This window comes from Desmodus rotundus, chromosome 6, assembly GCF_022682495.2.
Source record: "Desmodus rotundus isolate HL8 chromosome 6, HLdesRot8A.1, whole genome shotgun sequence".
Classification (NCBI taxonomy): Eukaryota; Metazoa; Chordata; class Mammalia; order Chiroptera; family Phyllostomidae; genus Desmodus; species Desmodus rotundus.
Window position 1 is genome coordinate 47,802,551 of NC_071392.1, and position 6,255 is coordinate 47,808,805.

The following is a 6,255-nucleotide window of genomic DNA, read 5'->3' on the forward strand; positions in this document are numbered from 1 at the left end:
TATGCCTTCGTTTGCTTGAGTGTGTGCTGATGTGTCTGTAAGTGTCCGTGTATAATAATAAAAAGCACTTTGCATTTATAGAATGCTTGCAGTGTGCAAGATCCTGTGGGGCTTTTGCATTTATAATTTTATTTAATATATACATCTGGGGGTACTATCTAACTTAACTTATGAATAACTGAGGCTCAGAAAGCGTGAGTGACCTACCAAAGGTCCCACAGCTAGTAAGTGGCAGAGGGAGGTACTGTCTGAAAGCAGGTGTGGCTTCCAAGCCCCTTTATGCCAGGACTGGGGTCTGGAATTCCTAGTAAGAAGCTGGGCCTCTTGTGGCTCCCACTCCAAGACTAACCTAATCTTGCTCAGATACTTTGAAGAAGGGAGCAAGATTGGGGGTAAAATCAGAAGGGGAAGGTGAGGAGGAATGCGCTTCATGTGGGAGCTGGTTTGAAATTCACCAGGGTTTGGACAAGGCTTTCTAGGATGGAACCCTTGGCACGGAGCAGATGGGGGCTCATTAGTGTTACTGGGCACCGGGAGAGAAAGATCAAAAGGGCTATGAAGAGGCAAAAAGGGAGGAGGAGAGTAAGCTAGAGACAAGGAATGTATACAGGAAGAGCAGAGCGAGAGGTGGCGCTGTGGCTGCTGGCCTGAAGACGCTTGCCGCGTAGCCCCTGCTTGGGGGGCTGGTAGAGCAAGCACAGCTCGATCAGAGCCCACAAAGGGCAGCTGAATCACAGGATTTCTCAAGAAATAAAAATTCCAAGCACACCCCTGGGGCCTCAGGGAGAAAAACTGACAATGTGTTGATTGAAAACAGACCAAGCTAATGTGTGCCTGCAGCATGAAGCCGCTCTCTCACAGGTTCACAGCGACCCCTAGTGGTCCCTGTGGGCACCTGCTGCCTCCATGGAAATGATGAGGCCTGTGGTCTGCTGAAGAGATGTTTGAGGTCTAGAGCTGACTTTCCTCATTTCCCTTTCTGTCAGAGTCCATATTTTGCTTTGTCAATATTTTGAAGGGAGTTCTGCACGTCCCCAGAGGTGGGGTTGCGGGGGGCTACTGGTCAAAGAGTGGACTTCCTAGTCCAACCTGTTATATGTATCCAACTGACTGCACTGGTTAGATCTTACGAAGTGGTCATTTCCTTTATTTTATTATTTTCAATTAAATAAAACAAAATGTATTTAATGGTCATATCTCTAGAAGACTTGTACACAAAATGAATTTTCCCATTTGAGACATTTCTTTGTTAGACTACGTGTTTGGAAAATATAATGACTATACTTCTATATTAGATCAAAGACCTTGGCTTCCGTAGTGACCCTGATCAATAAGTCTGCCTGAAAAATGCAAACTAGGCATCCCTTTCTAGATAATGACACTCGAACATTTTTTTTGTTCCTGCCCTTGCCTCCCCTTGCTCCATTTAAGCTTTGGCTACTTTACTTGTCTGAAGGCTCCCTGGGGTCAGAGTATGTCCAGTGTTAGTACAATACCTGGCACATAGCTGATGCTCAGAAACCATTTCTTAATTGAATGACTTCAGCTCATGACCAGACAGTGGGGAGCCACAGGAGGGATGTCAGATAACCAAGCTCCTGGCAAGTGCTGCTATAGGATTCTAGAATTTGAGGAAATTTACCAGAGTGGGAAGACCCTCGCTATGGAGCCCCTGCCTGGCAACTCAACTTCTTGTCAGTGGCTGGGGATAGTCCATGGTTAAATGGTAGTGCAGTGCAATTTTGTAGAGCTCTGTAAAAAGACTGTTAAATGGTTGTGGGTTGTCACTCCTGAGAAGGCTCCATGTGGCCCTGCTTCACAGGTTCCCTCACAAGAGCCACTGAGGGTTTTCCCTTTGAAGAAGAAACCGTGAGCTTCTGTGATCCAGTCTCAGTGGGAAGGAAACACTACCTCCAAGTTAAATTTTACACAAATTACATTGGCCAAATTACTTGTATTAGCTGGGTTTCATTGGCTGCAAAAGTCAGAGACTCACAGGTTTATTGGGAGGCTGCATGTGGAAACAAGGAGACTTGACCCTATTGCTTGATCTCTCCAGAACCCAGAAGATTCGGAAGACCCAACTATTTGAAGCATGTTATAGTGGATGTGGGGTTTATTGGTGCCAGCCCAGCCTCATTTGAATAGCCTTCCTAAATTAGGAAAATTGGCCATGTTGGGGCATTGCCTCACTGGGTTGGAGGTCCGAACTCAGTTTCCCAGACTAACTCTGCAGCTAGGATACAAGCATGTGACTTCTGTGTGGGATTGCATCTTGGTGATGGGGGCAGAGCATGGCAGGGGACATGGAGCCCCTGGAGGCAGCAGGGACAGTGATGCTTCTAGGAGCATGCGCCAAAGGCAGTAGAATCAAGCCTGTGACCAGACCGGGGCAGATTTGGATATTGTTCATGGCTGCAGAGCCCCTAGCTCCATTCTCTAACTCTGCAAGACATTGTGAGCTGTGAATATCCATTAATACATTCTTTTTCTGTTTAAACAAATCAAAATGGGTTCTGTTGTTTGTAAATAAGAACCCTGATGAATAAACCCATCATGAAAGTATTGTTAGGCCTCATGGAGACTGGGATCAAAAAGTCATTTGGCATTCAAGGCAGGCTTGGAGATTAGTGTCAGGAGTTCAAGGATCATTTCTCCAGAGAGGCTGTATTCAACTATTTTGTTTGGGGCTGAAGTGGACGTCTGTTGTGTCCAATGCCCCTCCAGTAACAGCCATGCTCTACTGTTCGGACCTGTGTTCTGGTGGACTGACATCATGCTCTAGAGCTGGAGCTGAGCACGTGACCTGGGCCAGGCCAATTGGATCTCTGCTTCTTCCTGGTCGAAGGGACTGATTCAAGGATGGAGACATGTCCCAAGGGCACCAAATGGTGGTGTTTCTGGGACTAGTGCTGTATACCTAAGGAATTGTGTACTATTTTGTTGTTGTTGTTGTTGTTGAGGCTGATAAGCTGGAAGGAGGTAAGCATGAAACATGAAGCCGATGTTTGGCCACCACGTCAAGTGTGGGAAGAGCCTGCCAAACAAAAAATAATGCCAAATGGAGGAAAGCAGAGTAAGAGATAGAGAAGTATTTACTCTTGATATTACGCATTTGGATCCAGTCTTGACTAAATCTATCCTCAGATTTTTCAATTATGTAAGCCATCCAATTCCTTCGTAAGTTAATTTAAGTTTCTGTCATTTGAAACCAAAAGAGTCCTGACTAATATAATGATGCATGTTCAAATGCTAGAATTTTTGGCAAGTGTTTAAAGGGATTAAATTACCCACCTCCTTATCATACCATTCACTTGGCTACTCTTCAAGCCCACGTCTTCGTTTGTAGATAACTGGTAAGGCCCCAATTGCACTCTCTTCTATATTCAGAGTCCGAGTGTTCACACACCCTGGCAAACACGTGGTTCCATGCACATGCTTGTCATTATACTCTACCTCACTCTCTCCTCTAGTGTGCCAGTTTGGGATTCTCCCATTTTATGTGAAGCACTGCTCTCAACATTCTGTACGAGGAACATTGTTGTAACAATATATATCTTTCAAAAATAGGTACATCCTCCACCTTGAGCACAAGGTGGTACCCACCTGTGAGGGTGTGCTGCCAGCCCCTGTGTAGAGGCTTTTGGGCTCTGAACTACCAGGGCTGGGGCTCTGGCATCAGTGTGACTCAGTGACTGCAATCTTCACTTAATCTTCCAAGTGCATCTGCATGATTCTTGTCCTGCTACCCACTGGCTCGTTTGCTCTTTATTTCCAAAATCAATTCCCTGAGAGAGAAAGATATAATTTGACTGATCTAATTGCTAATTCTAATTCTCATGTGGACAGGGCTGATTGAGCTGGGCCATATCAGACAATACTAGCCAGTCCATGATTGGCAGGCCTTGGGCAAGTCATCCACCCCTGTCCAATCACATGTGGTCAAGAGAAGGTCACATGGTAAAAACATGACAAAATCTGGATGAACAGGTTGGCGACACTTCCCTCCTAAAGAGTTATGACTGGGGCGGTTTCACTTAGCCAGGAATGGTGGGTGCAATAGCTTCCATGATTGATGTGTCTGGGACCTGCTCCTGTCCTATACAGAATAGAATAAAATCATGATGGTGATACAGATGGTGATGTTAATAATGATTTGAAGGATTGGCTTTACCTCCAACACCTCCATTCTTCCTGTATCACACTTACTAGCTGTCTCTGTAAAAGTTCTAAATTGTTATTTAGCACCAGGCATTTTGAGAGACTGGGAGGAGAGAGGAACTGCTGAGCATAGAATTAAATGCTCCTTTTCCCTGACACACAGCACCCAGGTGTAACCTTCACTGTGGGTAGAGGGCCTTTAGAGAGCTGAGCATTCTCAATTTCTTTCCCTAAGCTAGACAAGGGCCAATTTTCCCTATAACTTCCCCCTGTAACTGGGAGAGGGCTGTGAATATCAACAAGGTGGCATCTAGCTCATTCCTAGTTTATTCTGCAGTGTTGCCTCAATGCCCTAAGGCCAACTCTAGAACCTCCAGCTTCAAGCCAAAAAGTACTTTGAAAATAACCAGGAGGTTTATACCTGGGAGGCTGGTCTCAGATAAGCCACACACACAGAGTGTTGGAAGCTCTGCCACTAACTCACTGTGTGACTTTTTTTTTTTTTTTTTAGTAAATTGAAAGATACCAGAATGCCTCCATTTTTTTAAAAGCTTTATTTTTTTCTCATTCAAGAGAGAAGGGAAAGGAGAGAGAGAAAGAGAGAGAGAGGGAAAAAAACCCTATTCATGTGAGAGAGAAACACTGATCAGCTGCCTCCTTCGCATGCCCAAACCAGGGAGCTTTTGGTTACAGGACAATGCTCCAACCAACTGAACCACACCAGCCATGGCAGAATGCCTCCTTTTAAAATAAAATAACCAGGCCTGGATGGTGTGGCTCAGTGGATTGAGTGCTGGCCTGCAAACCAAAGAGTAGCCAGTTCAATTCCTAGTCAGGGTACATGCCTGGGTTGTGGGCCAGGTTCCCAGTGGCGGGGGAGGGGGCAGTGCACCAGAGGCAACCACACATTGATGTTTCTCTCCCTCTCTTCCCCTCTCTCTAAAAATAAATAAATAAAATATTAAATAAATAAATAAATAAATAAAATAGCCATAACCATCAGGGTTGGCACTGGTGGGGGAGGATCTATTGAGGAGGGCTGGGCCAGAAGTCTCCATTTCAACTTGGAGTTGCCCTTAGCCTGGCATTGTCCCACTTAGGCCAGAGTATTAAACTGGGGAAGCGACCTCTCCTCCTGGGTAGAATTCTGCAGAGACCTAGAATGCCATCACTAAAGTCTAATCCTTTTGTATGTTGAAGACTCCTATAACCCTAAAGGTATAACTCCTCAAACCAAAGTTGTAAGTTCTTTGCTTGAGCTTTATTTATTTAACCTACCAAATTCTGATTACTCTTGACTGTGAAATATTGTTCTCTAGTTAAAATAAAATAATAGTAAAATAAAATGTTCTCTAGTTAATGGGAACAACACCAAGGTAAGCTGTTTTCACTCTGGAGGAGACATGGTCTAGAAGTTAAGCATGTGGCCTTTGATATTAGATTCACTTGGGGTCATATATTGGCTCTTTGTGACCTTGAGTAAGTTATTTAACATCTTTGTGCTTCTGTTTCCTACTGTGTAAATGGGGATGACACAAGTCTGCCCGAAGCAGAGTGTGCTTATTAAATGAGTTCACATATAGAGTAAGCAACAAACATTCATTTTTTTCTAGCCAAGCAGGGTTTCTCCAGGAGCCACGGGACCTTTTTCCTGGAGACCTGCTGGGACTGCCTGCACTTTGGAGCCCTTCTGGATGAGGGTGACAGAGACATCAAGGCTGGGCACTATGGGATTCTCCTTTCATCTTGGTTCTTCCTGTCTCTCTCTAGGGTCCTCAGGCCACATGTCACTGGTCCCAGGGAGGGCAGTCAAGGCCATAGCTGATGTGGAGTGTGCAAGTCTTTTAGGGCCTAATGCTGACTGATGTCACAGGGCACAGGACTGTCAGTGCTGCAGATGGGCATGGAGAAGACCCCCCACCTCTGCCACCCACTGTGGTTTCTGAATGTCCCCTGCCTTTGAGAAAGTGGCTTACCAGGGAAGGGCCCAAATTCAGGCTCTGAGAAACGTAATCTGGGCTCAGCCAGGATGTTGTTAAATTGCTGATCTATGGAGCTGGCAAATTCAATCAGAACAGTATCTGGGAGGTGATG